Source organism: Bos grunniens, chromosome 17 (genome assembly GCF_055505025.1).
Source record: "Bos grunniens cultivar Pamir isolate PY7600 chromosome 17, Bosgru_T2T1.0, whole genome shotgun sequence".
Lineage (NCBI taxonomy): Eukaryota > Metazoa > Chordata > Mammalia > Artiodactyla > Bovidae > Bos > Bos grunniens.
This window is the reverse complement of record NC_141181.1, coordinates 46,770,567-46,790,372: the sequence shown is the minus strand read 5'-3', so window position 1 is coordinate 46,790,372 and position 19,806 is coordinate 46,770,567. Positions and strand designations below refer to the sequence as shown.

The 19,806-nt window shown below is 49.3% G+C and overlaps 1 protein-coding gene across 9 annotated transcripts in view; it reads right to left on the bottom strand.

Moving 5' to 3' along the window:
* The window catches only part of RIMBP2 (RIMS binding protein 2), a 307,137-nt gene extending 288,829 nt beyond the window's left edge, over positions 1-18,308 (bottom strand). For 8 of the 9 annotated variants that reach the window (XR_015144419.1, XM_086347255.1, XM_086347257.1 and 5 more), the window contains exon 1: positions 17,980-18,103. The gene's annotated coding sequence lies outside the window, so the exon portion shown is untranslated. Of the gene's footprint in view, positions 1-17,979 lie in introns of all 9 variants that reach the window. The other variant, XR_015144420.1, reaches the window with a different exon arrangement.
* Between the last annotated feature and the right edge of the window lie 1,498 nt (positions 18,309-19,806).

The following is a 19,806-nucleotide window of genomic DNA, read 5'->3' as shown; positions in this document are numbered from 1 at the left end:
GTTGACTTTCCACATTCTAAGATTCAACAAATCTAATCAGTGGAGTATTTTGGTGTGTGTGTGTTTAAACGGAGATCCCTAGGGGAGAAGAAAGAAAAATAAAATAGCACCCCGTAATAGAACAGCAGAGAAGAAATGCTGTAGGAAATGAAGAGGCAGGTGAGGGTAGAAGGGAGGAAACAACAGGAGGAACCTCAGGTCACTCAGCACAGGGCAGAGGCCGGGGGCCAGGCCACCAAGGAGGCGTCCCTCTAGGACACACTGGGTCCATCACAGGCTGGTGAGGCAGGCGGCTCCACTTTTGTTGTATTCTGGAGAACATCAATGAAGTCTCCCTTAAACATCTCCTTTCTGTGTCCAAATGCCCCAGCTGGAGCTCTCTCCTATGAAGTGGTGCTTGGAGGTCCAGGGACCTCTGGAGAGTGCGTGTGGGGCCAATGCACTGACCCTCCCCTGGCACCAAGACCCAGGAGAGGGCCCTGACAAGGACTGCAAGGAGGGCTGAGCCACCAGGAGCAGGGGTGAGGGGAAATCGCCTCTGCAGGTCCTCGGTCAAAGTTTTATTTATTTGGCCCCACCATGAGCATCCCTGGTGGCTTAGATGGTAAAGAATCTGCCTGCACTGCAGGAGCCACAGGAGACCCAGGTTCAGTCCCTGGGTTGGGAAGATCCCCTGGAGAAGGAGATGGCAACCCACTCCAGTATTCTTGCCTGGGAAATCCCATAAACAGAGAAACCTGGCGGGCTACAGTCCATGGGGTCGCAAAGAGTTGGACACGACCGAGCAACTAACATACACATAACCATGAGGCATGTGGGATCGTAGTTCCCAGACCAGGGATCAAACCCACACTCTCTGCAGTGGAAGCACAGAGTCTCAATCACTGGAACACAGAGAAGTCTGCTTCCCATGTTTTGACATGCTTTCTAAATAATTTCTGCTGATGAGTCTGCCCGCCTGTCCCCAGTTTTCCCAAAGTGGGGCAGGCCTGCCAGTGAGCAGTGTGAAGCCTCTGGGAAGTTCCAAGATTCCCATACTCTCCAGTCCAATCACCCTGGTTCAAATGCCAGCTTTGCCACTTCCTGGCTGTGTGATCTCAGGCTAATTACTCCACCTCTCTGTAGCTTAGTTTCTTCATCCACACAACAGTGATAGCAGTCATGCCCACTGTGTGAGTTTCCCATGGCTGCAGTAACAAATTACAGCAAACCATGTGGCTGATAACATCAGAAATTCATTCTCCCTGGTGGGCTGGTGTCGCAGAAATCAGACATGACTGAGCGACTGCACACAATAACAGATCTGAGGGCCGAAGTCTGAAACCAAGGTCTCTGGGGCTTGAGGGGAGGACTCTTTCTACTCCATCCACTTTCTAGCGCCTCCAGGCTTCCTTGGCTTCTGGCCACATCCCTCCAGTCTCTGCCCCATGGTCACATGGCCTCCTGCTCTGTGTCTGTGCATGCAGTTGCATCCAGGGCCCACTAGATGATCCAGGATAATAAGCTCCTCCTCTCAAGGTCCTTAGTGTGATCCTATCCTTTGCCCTGTAAATGATATTTGCTCTTCCAGTCTTTCAGGCAATAGTCAGAATTCCAGAGCTTAGGATTCAGATGCATCTTCTGGGGCCACAGTCAGCCCACAGGGACTTCCCAGGTGGCGCTAGTGGTAAAGAACCTGCCTGCCAGTGCGGGAGACTTAAGAGACGCAGGTTTGATTCCTGGGTTGGGAAGACCCCCTGGAGGAGGGCATGGCAACCCACTCCAGTATGGACCCTACCGTCCAAGGGTTGCAAAGATTCGGACACGACTGAAGTGATTGAGCATATGCTACAACCTTGTAGGGCTGCTAGAAAGTTGGTTTTGTTTTGTTTTTAATAATTTGTCTGTTTGTCTTTTGCTTCATCTATTTTTTTTCTTTAATTTGGCTGTGTCGGGTCTTAGTTGCAGCACATGGGATTTCTGTTGGGGCATACAGACTCTCTAGTTGGGGTGCACGGTCTCAATAGTTGCATCGCATGGGCTTAGTTGCCCTCCAGCGAGGGGTCAGGTCAGGGGGGTTTCTCCAGTGGCTCAGCTGGTGAAGATCCACCTGCCAATGCAGGAGACTTAAGAGATGTGCGTTAGATCTTTCTGTGGGGAAGATACCCTGAAGAAGGAAATGGCAACCCACTCCAGTATCCTTGCCTAGAGAATCCCATGGACAGAGGAACCTGGCAGGCCACAGTCCATGGGGTCACAAAGAGTCATGTCCGACACACATGTGGGATGTTAGTTGCCGGATCAGGGATTGAACTCACATTCCCTGAATTGAAAGGCAAATGCTTCACCATTGGACCCACCAGGGAAGTCCCTCCCTTGAAGATTTAATGTGCTAAAACCTGCAAAGTGTTTACAACATTTCTTGGCACACAGAGAGAGCTGAATGTCACTGTCAGCTGTTACAGTGTTCTTTGTTTAGTATTATTATTATTCAGGGGCAGCATTAAATGACATTAATTCATTATCTGTTCTCTTACATGAGTTCCTGCAGGAGGAAGTATCGATCAGGACCAGACTGTCTTCAACACCTTTCGAAAGCTCCACTCACAAAACCCCCCTCAACAGAGAGGGCACCTCAGGAGCCGAGCCCAGGCAGGCAGGAGAAGATGTTTAGGACCAATTAGACATCTCTTATCTTTACTCGTTTCATTTTTAGTCCTGCTTCATCTAACATGATATAAAGATTTCATTTACAATAATCACATAAAATTGCATTTGTTTATTTTTAGCCTCCATAGATGTCTTTAAAAAGGAAAATGAGTCCACTGAAAACAGATATTAAGTCAGTAATGGCGTAGGTTTGGACAACTGGGGCAAAAAGAAATCACAAAGCTGGCCTTATGGAGGGGGAACATCACCCCGCTGAAGACATAAAGGAGCAAGTAAAACACCACCACTCACAACACACATGCACCAGGTTGGGAGGTGATGCCTGCATGACCCGAGTTTGGGAAACAGTGGTGCTGGAACGAGCAGGACTCTATGGTCCTTGCCCCCCACCCCAGGTCCTCTGCCTGCTTTTAGTCTCTGGAAAAACTTTGGCCAAAGAATAAGTTTAATCAGAGAACTGAAAAATGGAGAAACAAAGGAAAGCTGCCCAACAGGACTAAATAATAATTTTTTAGTCATTAACGGAGAAGGCAATGGCAAGCCACTCCAGTACTCTTGCCTAGAAAATCCCATGGATGGAGGAGCCTGGTAGGCTGCAGTCCATGGGGTTGCTACGAGTCGGACGCAACTGAGCGACTTCACTTTCACTTTTCACTTTCACGCAATGGAGAAGGAAATGGCAACCCACTCCAGTGTTCTTGCCTGGAGAATCCCAGGGAAGGCAGAGCCTGGTGGGCTGCCATCTATGGGGTCACACAGAGTCGGACACGACTGAAGCAATTTAGCAGCAGCAGCAGCAGTTAGTCATTAAACATAGTCAAGGACCTTTTGTTCCTTCTCAAGGGCTGTAGATAATAGTCTAAGCCATATCCTGTGAGCCATCTTGTCAATACTGAAAACCCCCCCCAAGTGAAAGAAGTTAACTACATGATGACTAGACTGAGGCCATGACATAAGTGGCCACAATTTTGAGACCAGCCCTCAAGAAATTGAAACAAGCTGACCCTGGATCTGAAGACTAACTGTACTGAAAACAATCAAGATGATGCTGGTCAGACCACTGATGACCAATTTCAAGACGGCTGTCAGAGCTGACTGTGCTGTTTCTCATGGAGCCCCCTCCCTCCGTCTATAAAAGCTCTTGCCCACTAGTGGTCAGTAGGGGTGGGGGGAATCAGCCTTTGGACAGGAGTCTGCCCTCCCAACCCCACCCTGGTTTCGAACATCCAAAATAAAGCAAAGTTTCATCTCCACCAACCTGGGCCTTTTATTGGCTTTTGAGTGGCAACCAGCCAGACCCCAGTTTCAGTTACAGCATGAGATTACTATCTGCACTTTGGAACCATGAAGACCAAAGCTAGGCAGTGAGGTGACCAACCCGTTCATTGCAAAACATGGTCCAGAACCCAGGGATCCTGGGGCACCCAATCCAAGCCTTTCTGTATGTATTTACTTCTGGGATGAAAAGAGTTCTGTTTCCCCCATTTGTTTCTCCAGAGATTGTGAGTCACAGAACTATCCTGGGGGTGAGGGTGGTCAAGAGGAGACACAGCTGTCCCATGGGCCAGGTGCACCCATTAACCCCCAGGGGTACCCCTGTTTCTTTTTTTAATAAAGTATTTTTATTATTATTTTTTGTTGCATTGCAAGGCATGTGGGAGCTTAGTTCCCTGACCAGGGATCGAACCCATATCCCCTGCAGTGAAAGCACAGAGTCCTAACCACTGGACCACCAGGGAAGTCCCAGCACACCTGTTTCTGATGTGCTCCTGTCTGGTGAAATATCAGTGAATGTGTCTGCTGCTTTATCTACTGTGTTCGAGCCCCCCCCCTCCCCGCCACTGTTTCTCCCTCTCCCTTTCTTCTATAGCCCTCCAGGTCCCTGTGCAGGGCAGAAGGAAAGAGCCTCAGGCTCCCCGCGCTGCAGAAATGTCCTGTCTGCCCAGACAGTGGGGCCGAGCTCCAACTGAGCATCTTCCCAGATGCAGTGCGCAAAAGCCAAACAGAGAGAGGCCGAGCCCATCACAGCCCCTACACCCCGAGCAGGACTGCACGATGCCATTCCCTGCACAAGTCTCTCCTTCCCACATGGTTTAGGCAGCTCTGCTCATAAGAAAAGAAAAATAAATAAACTGCAGAAGCATCTATTTAAAAATCTAGGCTTCACTGCCCAGGAGACTCAAGTCAAAACAAACTTCAAAGAGCCAGTGAAAGCACCTTTGCTTGAGGCTCTTGAAACAGATCAGAACTGGGGAGTCCCTACATCAAATCTGATTTTGACCTGAAATAACCCAGCAGGTCTGGGCTTTAGCCCTTACCCAAGTCGACAGGCTTCCCTGGTAGCTCAGGCGATGAAGAATCTGCCTGCAAGGAGGGAGACCCGGGTTTGATCCCTGGGTGGGAAAGATCCCCTGGAGATGGGAATGGATCCCGTGCCAGTATTCCTGCCTGGACAATCCCATGGACAGAGGAGCCTGGCAGGCTACAGTCCATGCGGTGTCAAAGAGGACATGACTGAGCATCCAACACACACCCAGGCCAACATGGCAGCGAGGATTTCATAATGGAGCCAGATGAGAGCCGAGCCTCATCTCCATGTGGCTGTTTATGCAGATTACCCATCAGAAAGATGTAAATGGCTGCTCAAACATTCAAGTCACTGAGAGCAGGGAGAATGTGATGTTTTCATCCTGTGCTGGATGAGGGCACCAGTGAAGGACGGGCTGGTGCAGGGGGTCAGCTCTGCCATCAGTCAGCTGAGCGGAAGTAAGGCTTTCAGGGACAACCTCCCACCCGGAGCACGGGGTGTGAGGAGAAGGTCCCCATTCATGTATCAGGTGGGATCCTGTCTTGTTTATCTCATCCTATTCATTCCATTGTCATTTTACTGTCTGGTCTGTTTGGGATCTGAGAACCATAGCAGTGATAATACTAACTAGCATGTGTAGAGCCCTCACTGTCTGCCAGGCCCTGTCCTGAATGTTTCACATCATTCAACTCATTTAATCCTCAAAACACCCCATCTACAGCCTCCCCATCTGAATGAGAATAATGGTAAGAGCTAAAATATGTACTGAGTGCTTACTGGGTACTGAGCAGTTTACTTGTATTAGCTCAATCCTTTGAGAAAGAGATAGATGACATTGCTCTATAGATAGGAAAACGAGGCACAGAGAGGTTAAGAAATACACCCATTGCATGTCAGAGAACAAACTTACAGTTGCCCAAGGCAGGGGGTGGGAAGGATGGGGGAACGGATGCTTGGGAAATTTGGGATGGACAGGTACACACTGCTGTATTTTAAAGGGATAACCAACAAGGACCTACTATATAGCACAAGAAACTGCTCAAGGTTACGTGGCAGCCTGGATGGGAGGGGAGTTGGGGGGAGAATGGACACATGTATATGTATGGTTGAGTCCCTTCTCTGTTCATTTGAAGGTATCACAACATTGCTAATCGGCTATACCCCAATATAAAATAAAAAGCTATAAGAAAAATATAAAGAAACACACCCATAATTACACACCCCGAAGATCAGAGAGCTAAGGCAAGAACTAGCCAATCTGGCTTAAGACTCTTAAACATGGCCAGTGCCACCTACTGAAGGTCATTTCCCAGCCCCATTTGTGGGATTAACTCCCCTTGCAGGAGCCATAGGGAGAGAAGTGAGTGCAGAAACGGGTCAGCACCCTCCTCGGCGGCAGTGTGGCCTGATGGTTAGGGTGTGAGTTCTGCCCAACGATCCCCAGTGCACTTGACTGCTTCACTCACCAGCCTCATGAGACTGGGCAGGTGACTTCTGTTCCCTGGTCTCAAGCCCCATCCACAAGCACAGAGAATGACAGCTCCCCCCTTATAGGGTTAGTGATTGTTAGTACCGCTGTTATGATTGAATTCCAGACTAATCGCAAGTGGAATTATGAATCAGTACAGAGGATGAGATGGCTGGATGGCATCACCGACTCAATGGACACGAGTTTGGGTAAACTCCAGCAGTTGATGATGGACAGGGAGGGCTGGCGTGCTGCAGTCCATGGGGTCACAAAGAGTTGGACAAGACTGAGCAACTGAACTGAACTGAATGGTTTATCACTACTCAATAGAGGAATTATTCAGAAAATACCAGTGGTCCCCAGTGCGGCAGGACTGTATTCTGAAAGAGTAAAGGAAGCCTTCTCCCCACATATCCCACACCCCAGGGGAGGGGGAAGGAATATTCTGGACCAGTTATGCCTAGCCTCCACTTTGATGGTCGAGCTGACCTCAGCCAGCTGTACCCTCCACGCCCCCTCTCCATGGAAGAGAAATTAACTGTGAAATTTTGAAACGATAGAGAAAACACAAAGTAATCAAATTTATCCTCCAGTGACAAGATCAACTTTCCTGATTAAGATCAGGAAAAGCAGAGCTAAAACAAGCTGGTTACAGACAAGAAAGCAGCCTCGGGTGACTTTGACCTCCGGGAATCACATGCCACCCACATCAATGCCTCGCCTTGCCCACAGCTCTGACTCTGCACACGCCACTGTGCACACCCAGGCCTCCCGCTCTGGGATGCTGGGCTAGGGCAGGAGGAGATGCCCAGGCCTGGAGGGTTCATGCACCCTCCAAATACTGACCCCCTGAAGGAAATCCAGAAGAAATGACAGAGGATGAAGGGAGCCCCGCCCCTCCCTCAAGGAAAGAGGAAGAAACAGGCTTTCTGCAGGGGGATACGGTTGCACAGAGAACCAGAACTGAACAGATCAGCTCCCAGAGCCTGGGGCCACCCGACAGTCCCTGGAGCCTCTGAGACCAGCCTTCAGGGCCCACTTGAGCCTCTTAGAGCAGGTGCTCTGGGATGGGGCAGGGACATCAGTATTTTTAAAACAGATTTATTGAGATGGAACTTAAGTAGCATTCAACTCATCCATTTAAAGTATACAAATCAATGGATTTTAGTATATTCTCAGATACATGCAATCATCACCATACTCCATTTTAGGACATTTTCATCACCTCAGAAAGAAACTCAACACCTTTATCATTTCCCAGTCTCCCCAGTCCTCCAGCCCTGGGCAGCCACCAAACTACTTCCTGTCTATGGGTTTCCAGTCCTGGAAATTTCATGCTGGCAGAACCATACAATAGGTGATCCTCCATGTCTTGTCTCTTTTCGCTTAGCATCTTGTTCCCGAGGTTCATCCACGGGGTGGGATGCATCTGAATGTCACTCCTTTTTTATAGCTGAATAGTATTCCCTGGTGGCTCAGATGGTAAAGAATCCATCTGCAATGCAGGAGACCTGGGTTTGATCCCAGGGTTGGGAAGATCCCCTGGAGGAGGCCACTCCAATATTCTTGCCTGGAAAATCCCCATGGACAGAGGAGCCTGGTGGGATACAGTCTACAGGGTCACAAAGAGTTGGACATGACTGAGCGACTAATCACACAGCACACACAGTATTCCATTGTATGGGTCCACCAATGTCCATCTTTGGCAGCCATATTTTTTAAAAGATCTGAGAACCACTGCCAGAAATGGAGATGTGTGTCATTCCATGCAGTCTCTCCTCCCAACCTCCTCCTCCATCCTCAGCTGTATCCTAGATCTGTTCCCATGGATTTATTCTCTTTTCCCCTTCAAGTCCTGAATCTGATCTCTTCTCACCATGGCCACTGCTATGCCCTGGCCTGAGCTGAGACCCCATCGTCTCATCCCCTGTAGGCTGTGTCAGCCCCTCCCCATCTCCTCATCCACCTCTGCCCTGCAGTCCACCCCACACAGCAGCCAGAGCATCCTGCTGAAAACAGGCAGACCACGCTGCTCCCCTGAGAACCTTCCGGTTGCTTTTAATCTCACCTAGAATCAATTTGAGGCCCTTTGACCACTACTGTGAGGTCTGCCCCTGCTCCCTCCCCACCTCCATCACCAACACGGCTCCCTGATGCCCACCGCCTTCAAGACACACTCACCGGCACACAAGACACACTTCCTTCCATGAGGGCAATTCTGCACAGTGGGTATCCACCAGCTTCCGAGCTTGGTTGACCCAAATTTAAAACCTGGACCCTTCCTCCCCAGGTGTGAGACCCTGGAAAAGTTCCTCATGTCTCTTAGATGATTGTGCTATCTGTAAAATGGATCAATGGATCTAAACTATGTCCAAAGCCCACCTCATAAAGCCTCAGTGTTGTGCATGTAAAAATCAAGGACACACGGGGATGCCCAGTCAGTGTCACACATATTACTGCATCTACAGTTCCAAGAGCTGTTCACACAGGCTCCCTTATTTAATTCTCAGCCTAAAAAATTGGTCCAGGACTTCGCTGGTGGTCCAGTGGTTGAGAATTCGTCTGCCAGTGCAGGGGACACAGGTTTGATCCCTAGTCTGGGAACAAAGATCGCACATGCCCAATGGCAAATAAACCCGTGTGCAGCAACTACTACCTCCACATCCTAGAGCCTGTGCTCCACAACGAGAGAAGCCACTGCAAGAAGAAGCCTGCCCACTGCAACTAGAGAAAGCCCACGTCGAGCAATGAAGACCCAGCACAGTCAAAACTAAATACATAATTGATTAAAACTCAAAAATGAATTATTTTTTTTAATGATCCAGGGACTTCCCTGGGGGTCCAGTGCTTAAGACTTCACCTTCCAAAGAGGGGGTTGAGGGTTCAATCCCTGGTTGGGGAGCTAAGATCCTACATACCTCATGGCTAAAGAAAAAAAAAAAACCCCACAAAACAGAAGCGATGTTGTAACAAATTCAATAAAGACTTTAAAAAATGGTCCACATTTTAAAAATATATATTTAAAAAAGTGGTCCAGAACTAGAGTGAAGGGACTCCACCCAGAGCTGGTGGGCTTGAGGACTGTCCAGAGTCTGGGGGTGACAAAGGCACCCAGCCCATCCTGGAGGGTGTCACATACACCAGTTCATCATTCCTGAGCACCTACTATGTATCAGCCACTTGCCAGCACTGGAGATTTGGCCACAGCCACAAGCAGACAGGTTCCACAAAATCGGATGTGGGTGGGCCAGGAGAAGTCCAAAGTGACCCCCAATCCTCAAGATGGGGTATCTGAGTGGCAGAAGGCACAATTCACTTTGATGACCAGAGAATTCCAGAGAAGTGGAGGTTTTGAAGGGGAAGTGAGGTTGTAATCTACCTTGACAGCTAGTTTGAGACTCTCCTGTGGGACTGCCTTGGGCCATGGGAGACGCTGCTATAAAATCCCTTGACACTACAAATGGACAGCCCCGCGTGTCACCCAGAAGGACAGCAAATTGGGTACCACGTGTGTGTAAGTTGTTCAGTCGTGTCCAACTCTTTTGAGACCCCATGAACTGTAGCTGGGCTTCCCAGGCGGCTCAGCGGTAAAGAATTTGCATGCAATGCAGGAGATGCAGGTTTGATCCCTGGGACATGAAGATCCCCTGGAGGAGGACATGGCAACCCACTCCAATGTTCTTGCCTGGAGAATCCCATGGACAGAGAAGCCTGGTGGGCTACAGTCCATGGGGTTGCAAAGAGTCGGACACAACTGAAGTGACTGAGCACACACACACACACACACACACACGAAATGTAGCCCACCATGCTCCTCTGTCCATGGGGATTCTCCAGGCAAGAAAGCTAGAGTGGGTAGCCATTTTCTTATCCAAGGGCTCTTCCCAATCCAGGGATCCAACCTGGGTCTCCAGCATTGCAGGCAGATTCTTTACCATCTGAGCCACCAGGGTGGCCACCCATTATTTGTAATAATAAGGAAAAATTGAAACAGCCTGAATGGTCCTATATGATAAGTAAGCTGGGAATAACCATGTTCAAGTATTACACAGCTACTCTAAGATATGTTTTTGCAGTGTCTTTCTATATCATAGAGAAATGCCAACTTTATCATGTAAAATATTTTTAAAACATACTTCAAAACAGTTAATGAAATAAAAACCCTCATAGAGAAGAAACTGGAAAGAATGCCAGTATTAACAATGGTTGGTTCTGGGTGACAGGATTATGAATCAACAATATTTTCTTCTTCCCTTTTTTTTTTTTTTTAATACTTTCTAACTTTCCCACAATGAAAAGTCATTACTTTTATAATCAAAAGTAGGGACTTCTGCAGAAGGAGAAGAGGGTGGCAGAGGATGAGATGGTTAGATAGCATCACCAACTCAATGGACATGAACTTGAGAAAACTTCAGGAGATGGTAGAGAATGGGGAGCCTGGTGTGTTGCAGTCCACGGGGTCGCAAAAAGCCAGACACAACTTGCCGACTGAACAGCAACAACAAAAAAACAGATAACTAATGAGAACCTATCGCTCAGGGAACTCTGCTCATTACTCTTCAGTGACCTAAATGGGAAGGAGATTCCAAAAAGAGGGGATATATGTATATATACAGCTGATTCACTTTGCTGGACAGTAGAAACTATTATAATACAACATTGTAAAGCAAACTATACTCCAATAAAAATTAATTTAAAAAAAATGAAGGACTTCCCTGGTGGTCCAGTGGCTAAGACTCTTCATTCCCAATGCAGGGGGCCTGGGTTCAATCCTTGGTCAAGAACTAGATCCCACTTGATGCACCTAAGAGTTCACGTGCCATAAACTAAAGATTCTGCGTGCCCCAGCCAAGACCCAGTGCAGACAAATAAATAAAAACAATTTTTTTAAAGATGTCATTGAAAAAACAAATTCAAGATGCAGAACCCATGTAGTGAGCTGTGTAGGGACAGTCAGTGTGGTTTTGACATCAGCAGAGGCAGCCTTGTCACTTGCCCCAAACCTGGCCCCCAGCTCACCAGCATCCCAACCCCCTAGAGCAAGTCCTGGGTAACTAGGTAGATACACAGATCAGATTCTTGGCCCCTAAATCTGAGCTCTTTAAAGACGTGGAGCTAACAACCAAACATGATTTCCTAATACTCCAGAGCTCCTTCTGGGATGGGGCAGGGGAGTGCTGTTAGGAGGGAAACATTAGAAACAAGCAGACAACCCCATGGCCCTATTACCTCTTTACATCTCTGAATTCGAAGTAACAGTGGAACAACGCGATGAGGAGTGATTCTGTGTTAGAAACAATCAGTCAACAATAACCATCCATAACTTCCCAGTGGAAACCAACTCTGCTGAGCCAACTGCAGCAACCAATTCTAAACTCTGTCATCACAGCATCCGTGCTGGGTTTTGGCAACAAGAATATTTCATCACAGAGAATCTTTCCAAAGTTCCCCCTGACCAGATCAGCAGCCAAAAGCTCCACTCAAAATGCCTTTTTTACCAAAGGCGAGACAAACAGGTTTTCTTGGTGGCAGCATGCAGTGGGGTGGGGCAAGATGGGGACAAGAGGACGTGGAGAGGGGAACCTTCGCATCTCGAAAAAGGGAACCCTGTGGCCAATTCCCTGAGGATGGAACTGGCAAACTACCCCCACCCACCGGTTTCAGACACCCGTAGGAACTCACGGCTCATGCTCAGTGTCCACGGGTAAAAGCCTCGGGACTCCAGACCCCTGTCATTCCACCTGCTCCAAAAACATCCTGCTGGCACTTCCTGCACAGCCATCTAAGAGAAAGGAAACCACTGTTCCTTCCCTCACATATTTAGGGTCTTTGCACCTGTATCTGTATACCTGGATTCTTAAATGTCACTTCCTCCATGAGAACTTCGAGGATACCCCTCCACAGGCTCTCACATCAGGCTGTTCTAATCTTCTGTATGGTGTTGCCTCCATTTGTTTTTCAGTCATCTGCTTGTCAAACACACACACATACATACAACCATAAGAGCAGAGATTTTAGCTATCTTGCTGGCTGCTCTGTGCTCAAAATGCTACTTAATATTTAATAGGGGCTCAAATGTTTGCTGAATGAATAAGTGAATGCACTGTCTTCATCCCTAGATTACAAAAATAAACATCACAACTGCTGCCTTCCAGGAGCTTCATTCTAGAGAACAGAACCATCCTGGAACACATAATTGTAGAGCTTGTGGTGACGACAATGCACAGGCCAGTAACCAGACCAAAGGTTACTACTGCCCCATCCCACCCTGGGGCCTCTTACAGGTCATTCCCTTCCTTCATTCCTGGCTTCCCTGATAGCTCAGTTGGTAAAGAATCTGCCTGCAATGTGGGAGACCTGAGTTTGATCCCTGGGTTGGGAAGATCCCCTGGAGAAGGGAATAGCTACCCACGCCAGTATTCTGGACTGGAGAATTCCATGGACTGTCCATGGGGTCACAAAGAGTCAGACATGACTGAACAACTTTTACTTTTACTTTTCTTCATTCTTTCCAAAAAATATTTATTGACATCCTACTATGTGCAAAGCACTTGCATGGAAAAACAGACAATAAAAATGTCAGCAAATAAGATAATTTCAGATGAATGTCCTTAGGTCACCCTGATTCCTCCATTTCTCAACAACCTCCCCCACACCCAATTGCCACAGACTCTGCCACGTCACCCATCTGTGTCCCTGTGAAGCCTCTCAGGGCCTGGAAGTCGTGACACTTCTTTCCCATGTGAGTGAACATTAAGAACAAGTTATCTGACTGTCCTACTATAGGGCACAGGAACTACAGTCAAAATCCTGGGAAAAACCATAACAAAAAAAGAATATAGCAGAAATTAACACAACATTGTAAATCAACTATACTTCAATTAAAAAACAATAATACATTTTAAAAAAGAATAAGTCATCCAGATTCCCAGAGAAGCCCTAGCCGCTCCCATTTTATGAGCTTCCTGGTCCAGTAAAAACTAAGAAATGTCAAGGCTGGTTTAAATTGTTATTTCTCAGGTATCCATTTAATGCATTAAATACATGTATTGGGCTTCCCTTGTGGTTCAGCTGATAAAGAATCCTCCTGCAATGTGGGAGATCTGGGTTTGATCCTTGGGTTGGGAAGATCCCCTGGAGAAGGGAAAGGCTACACTCCAGTATTCTGGCCTGGAGAATTCCATGGACTATATAGTCCATGGGGTTGCAAAGAGTTAGACACAAATGAGCGACTTTCACTTCATACACGTATTAATATATACGTGTCATGTACACGTTATTAATAATACATTAACTACAACCCAACAGGGGCTCCCCAGGTAGTTCAGTGGTAAAGAATCCACCTGCCAATGCAGGAAGCACAGGAGACACGGATTTGATTCCTAGGTCAGGAAGATCCCCTGGAGGAGGAAACAGCGACTCACTTCAGTATTCTTGCCTGGAAAAGCCCATGGACAGAGGAGCCTGGAGGGCTACAGTCCATGGAGTAGCAAAGAGTCAGACATGACTGAGTGACTGAGCATGCACATAACCCAACAAACCCTAGTATGATATCATTGACTTATGAATATGGATCCACACAGGTCCAGTTACCAGGAATGGGTTTAAAGTCTCATGAGAAATGATTTATTTTGAGTCTTCTCAGTGGATCTTGGTGATTGAAAACATAGCTTCAAATGTCAAGGGTTAATTTGAGATTCTTTGTCACTCTAAGGATGAGCCAAACGACCCTCCCAGACACTCCCCCAAGAACCACATTGGTTCTCAAAGAGGAAGAGCCGTTACCCATAAGGCCTGAGACTCAGGGCAGGCTGCCTAAGACTTAAGAAATGACTCTGAAGAGACATAGCCCAGTCCCCTGAAAACCCACCCAACTCTGCTGCTGCCCGCAAATACTAGTTTGGAATTGAAGTGTCTGTGAAAGCCCCCTCCCAAACAGCTTTAGGCAGAACTGGATACACAAGGGCTGGAAAAGTTCATTGCAAACGTTAGAAAGTTGGACAGTGCTAAGTACTGGCAAGAACATGGGGAAAGAGAACGCACCCTGCAGGGCGAGCCGGAAGAACTTGCTGAAATAAAGTAGTCACATCCCCTCCGCCCCAGCCATCCACTTCTGAGATGCACTCAGAACGATTCTCACTCAGGACCCTCAGGCACATGTGCAAGGATGCTGCTGCAACATCATCTGTGCAACTGGGCTCTGGAGCCAACCTGGTGTCCTCGATAGGGATGGGCAAGAAAAAGGTGGTCCATGAGCTGTACGGAATATCACACAGCAGTTAGAGGTAACTCAGCAGAAATACACACTGTGACACAGAGGGACTGCAAAGGGACAGGACTGCATGAGAGAAGCAGGAAACAGAACAAGGTCCAGAGCACCATGGAATTTCTGTTCATCAGAAAACCTAGGAATGTGGCAGCACTAATGTTTCTCATAGATGCAAATTCAGGGTTATATATCAAATGCGTTGAAGGGACTGGCTGTGATGGGAAAGATAAAGGAGGTAGGGACTGGGGTGAAAGGGAAGAGACAGGAAGAGGGGCAAGGGAGAGATAGAAGGGAGACAGAGAGAAGGAAAGGGGAAAGCAGACTGTAACAATAACACATTAGGGACTGTGGAGTGAGGTTCATCCAACCCTTGGCACCCCGTGCAGTGGCACCAACATCAACAGGCCATTGCTTCTCTGCGATTGTGAGCTTGGAGCAGATGCCATAACAAGATCAGGCAGCTTTTCAAATGGACAGGCAGAGGCAAAGAGAAGCTGGGGAAACACTGTTCATAGAGTATAATGATCTAATTCAAAAGGAACCAGAGAAATGAAGAACAGTTTACGAGCAGTCAGGGTCAGCCACTCCAGTGCATCCATAATAGACCAGCACAGCAGGAGGTGCATCCTTAAACAAGTTCCCAGGACTACACAGATTGCAACCTTCCCGCTACCCCAAAACAACTGGGAAATTCAGCGGTTAAATCCTCTACCTCCCCTACCACTGGGAGCAGTTGCTCCAGCCATGCAGGAAAGGAGTCTCCTTGCTACGAACAAAGTTCCAACACTAGCCTACACCCACCGGAGGGGCCAGGGCTTTGCTAGAATCACACTTTGTTTATACTCACAACCGAAGTCAAGAGCACGGTAGACAACTCCCACAGATGCTTGACCACCTTGGGGGTGACCCCTAACCCAGCAGTTCTCAAAATGAGGTCCCTGGATCAGAAGCATCAGCACCAGAAACTGAGAAATTCAAACCCTGGACCCCATCCCCAGCGCTGCTCAGAAACTGCTCTCACCCTGCTCCCTCCATGACTCGGATGCTCCCCAACATTTGAGAGCCCTGGCGCTAATTAAAACTTCAAGCTTCACTCCAAAAACACAGAGGAGGGAGGCTTGGAAGTAGAAGCTCAGGAAAGAACCTCGCTGCTCTGTGCCCCTCCTCCTGCCCTTTAAGCACAGGCTGTTCTCCCAAACGCGAACCACGTAGGGAGAAATGAGACTGGAAAACACAGTGGAGAGAATCAGTGGAATTGGTTTGCTGCCTTTTTTTTTAATTGCTAGTTCTCAGCCCAGTCGGCACACAGCCTCACCTGGGGACGCTTTGAGACTCCCCCCACCAGGGATTCAGATGTAGCTGGGTTTGATATGGGAGATGCAGGGCACAAACCTGGGACTGGGGTGGGGGTGGGGGCAGCCCCTTAAGTCCCACCCACTCCCCTGGCACGCTGACAGCGCCAACCTTTCCCTGACCCACTTTGTCATCTTCTCAGAAGGGGAGGGTGGTAAATATCAGCTGCCAGCCACTTCCCTGAAATAACCTCAAAATGCTTTGCTCCGTGTCCCGGGTACAGTGCCATATGGCCAGCAGAGCAGCCGTAGGCCCTGGGGCACAGCCCAGTCACCCCACACTGCAGATGGGGCTGTCTGCCTGCCTGCCTCCCACACCAAAGCCCCGCGTCGGAGACACAAGCCCGGGTGGTACCCAAGCATCTCGCCTGGAGGCTTCAACTTCACAGGAGCCCAAATCACACTCAAAGATAACGAAATCTCACAGGCTAGGGGTCCGGGCCACAACAGGGGATTCCACAGCAGGGCTGGGAGAAAGCTGAGGGGCTGGGGTGTCTGGATGGGGAGGGGACGCCCCCGGGGACTGTTCACCTTGCAATCGGGCTAAGTTTAAAGTGCTCCCCTCCCATGGCACCTCCTTTACTCCTGGTTCAGAAACTGGGCGTGAGGAGAGGTGGTCCACACCCCCCTTCTCTCTCCATCCCATCTTCCATGTTCATAGCCAGCTCACTCCCTTCTTCCTCCGCCTGCTCTCTCTGGGACATTTTCTGTCCCTTAATGAGGTGGGGGTCTCATTTTAGTAAAAGGTGATGATGCAGAGAGAGAGCCCAGGGTGGACCCCTTCCCTCAAGGCCCTCCCCTCCTCGCTCACCCTGCCATCCTAAGAACTTGGGGGGACTGCAAACCCAGTGGAAGGGTCTGGAGAGCCCCCGTCCCCAGTTCCTGCAGAAGCCCCCAGTGGCCCCGAGCCCAGTGACCCAATGACCGAGTGTTGAGCTGCGTCCACCCAGCCCTCAGCTGGACTTTTGGGGACAGCCCGTGGGAACGCCCTGGGGACAGCAGCGCACCTGCCTCTACAAAGGCCTCAGCGTCAGGAGAGCAAGCAGCACCCTCGCCCCCACTGGCCCCCAAACCCAACTTCCCTCCCGGCTGACCGTCCTGTAAACACTGCGTCTCCAGGTGAAAACATGGCTTTCGGGGGAGGGCCTGCCCCAGCGAACAGCCTGTGCGCACACACACACACACACACACACACTCCCACACTCCCACACACACACACACATATGCGCACGCACGCATTCTGCCGGGAACATCTGTTTTGACAAACAAATTATTCAAGTCAGTCTATGGGACATGAATTGACAAATTCTCAACGTGCAGGTCCCTGGCTCCATACATTTCAGATCTGAGCCAAACTGGGGATGATACAACCAACTCTTTTATTTTTTTATTCCTTGGCCCACAACCCCTTCCTCACCCCAGCCCAACCTCAAAGAAGACCACATCCGGAGCCCCCAACAGGCTTAAATGAGAAACAATCCGAACTCACACACCTGGGGGTTACAAAGACATTGCCTGCCGTGGTGTCAAACTTCGCCCAGAGGGGCTTTTCTGCAAAGCTGGGGGCGGAAGGGGTGTCGGGAACCCCACAGTGACTGAGAACCGTCAGCCCTGCCCTGGGAAACCAGAACCACGGGGACCAAGCAGCAATATCCCGCATCAGCGGGAGGAATCGTCTGGAAACGGTCCGCCTCTCCCCGCGGCTCTCCGGCACCGGCGTCCATGGCAGCTTCGCCAGCCGCGCGGTACCCGGACCCCGTGCTGAAGGGCATCCTCAGACCGCTGGAAAATAAACTTTGTCAGGCAGAGAGTTTCCGGCTATCACCCAGCGATCACCGCCGCCGCTGCAGCGCGGGGTGCGTGCGGAGGGGTGAAAAGGCAAACGAGAAGCTATTTTTAGGAGAAAAAATAATAATAATAAATCTCAGCCTACCTTAGAAGCAGCAATGCCAAGACTGGGAGGTTCACCGGGAGACAACTGCAGTCTGCTGTGTCAGATTACAAACTGGGGGCCAGAGGGAGAGAGCAGAGAGGGAAGGGGGAGGGAGGGAAGGAGCAGAGAGGAGGAGGGAGGGAGGGGGAGAGAGAGAGAGGGCATTGGTGTGTCTGCACTGCTAGGATTCAGCTAGAAATGATTCATTAGTTTTCTGCAGGCAGGCAAGCAGGCCCAAAGAGAAAAAGATGGGGGGGGGGGACCAACCGCCATGCAGCGGTACCCAGAGCCCAGGAAACGTCAGTGTTTTAAACACACACGTACACACATCAAGATGGCTCTCCCCTCCCTGCCAGCGTCTTTTCCACCGAGTTGTGGCCAAAAGCGAGGACAGAAATGGAGGCCACACAGCTCTCTTAGCCACGCAGGGCTTGGGGTTCAGTGGGTGATGCTCCGTCTGTGGAATAACAACGCAAGCTCTCCCCTGTTGGCTGCCAGGGGCCTCCTGCAACCTACCGGCCGCGGAAAACCTGCCCTCGCGCGCCCCACAAAGCTAAGAAACTCAAGTGCAGCCGGGAATTAAGCGATTATGTGAACCACCCAAGCTGTTCGGGTCTTTACCCTCTGGTCTGGCGCCCCCGCCCGCCCCAACCTCCAGAATCCAAAGAAAATAACGTATGTGTCCTCCTCGTCCCTCAAGAAGTTCAGACTCTTCCACAGACTACCAGCTACCTAGCAACGAGGCAGAGTGACAGATTAGGAAAATGTGTGTGGACTTGACACACACACACACACACACACACACACACACACACAGATGCACACAGTTTGTTCCCTGAGATGAAAACCCCATCGTGTGTGATTTAAAGATGCTAAATAATTTAGCTCCTGGGAAGAAAGCCCCATGTTAGGTCCCACAGACCTCGACTGCAGCTCTGAGGGGTCCCAGTGCCACCTGCCTAGGCAGAGACCAAGCACCAGCGACAGGTCTTTTTTACAAAAAGGTAAGAGTCTCTGGAGATGGTTTCTGTTGCTTTTCCAATTAACAGGCTTACAAAACAGGCTCATCAGGAAAATCTAATACACCCTCGACCACTGTGTTTGAGTCACTTGCCTTACACAAACCACCATGATCTAAAAAACTGGGAAATTCCCTGGTGGGTCCAGTGGTTAGGACTTCAAGCTTTCACTGCTGAGGGCATGGGTTCCATCCCTGGTCAATGAACTGAGATCCCACAAGCCACAGGATGTTGCCAATTTTTTTTTTAATTTTCTTTAAATTAAAAAAAAAAAAACATGGTATGAAAAATAAAAAGCTAACTGGCCAGAAAGACACTTCTTTCCCAGACAACCTCTGCATCATGGTGGTACGAGGGTGGAGGAGACATTTTCCTAATCAGGACCCACTTTTGCTTCCCGAAGATGGAGAGGATCTGAGTTTGCCTACAAGACAGAAGGCTTCCTCCAGCCCTGAGGTTGCTAGTCCCAGCCTCTTTCCATGGAACCAAGAGTTCTGTGCCCCTCTCAGGAGTGGGGTGCAGACCACCCACCATTTCCCTTTTCATTCTGCAGGCAGAGCTGTCGGATCCCCATAACCAAGACCAGGGAAGAGAAGAGGCAAACACCTATACACCACTGTGTACAGGCTGACTAGGCAGCTCTAGTCACAACAGCCAGTGGGTGGAGACAGCCCAATGCTCACGGATGGGCAGGTGGATCCACAGGAGGTGGTGGTCTATCCAGGCAGTGGAATGCTATGCAGGCCCAACAAGGACAGAGGCACAGACACAGGCTACAGCAAGAATGGACTTGAAAACATACTGGTAG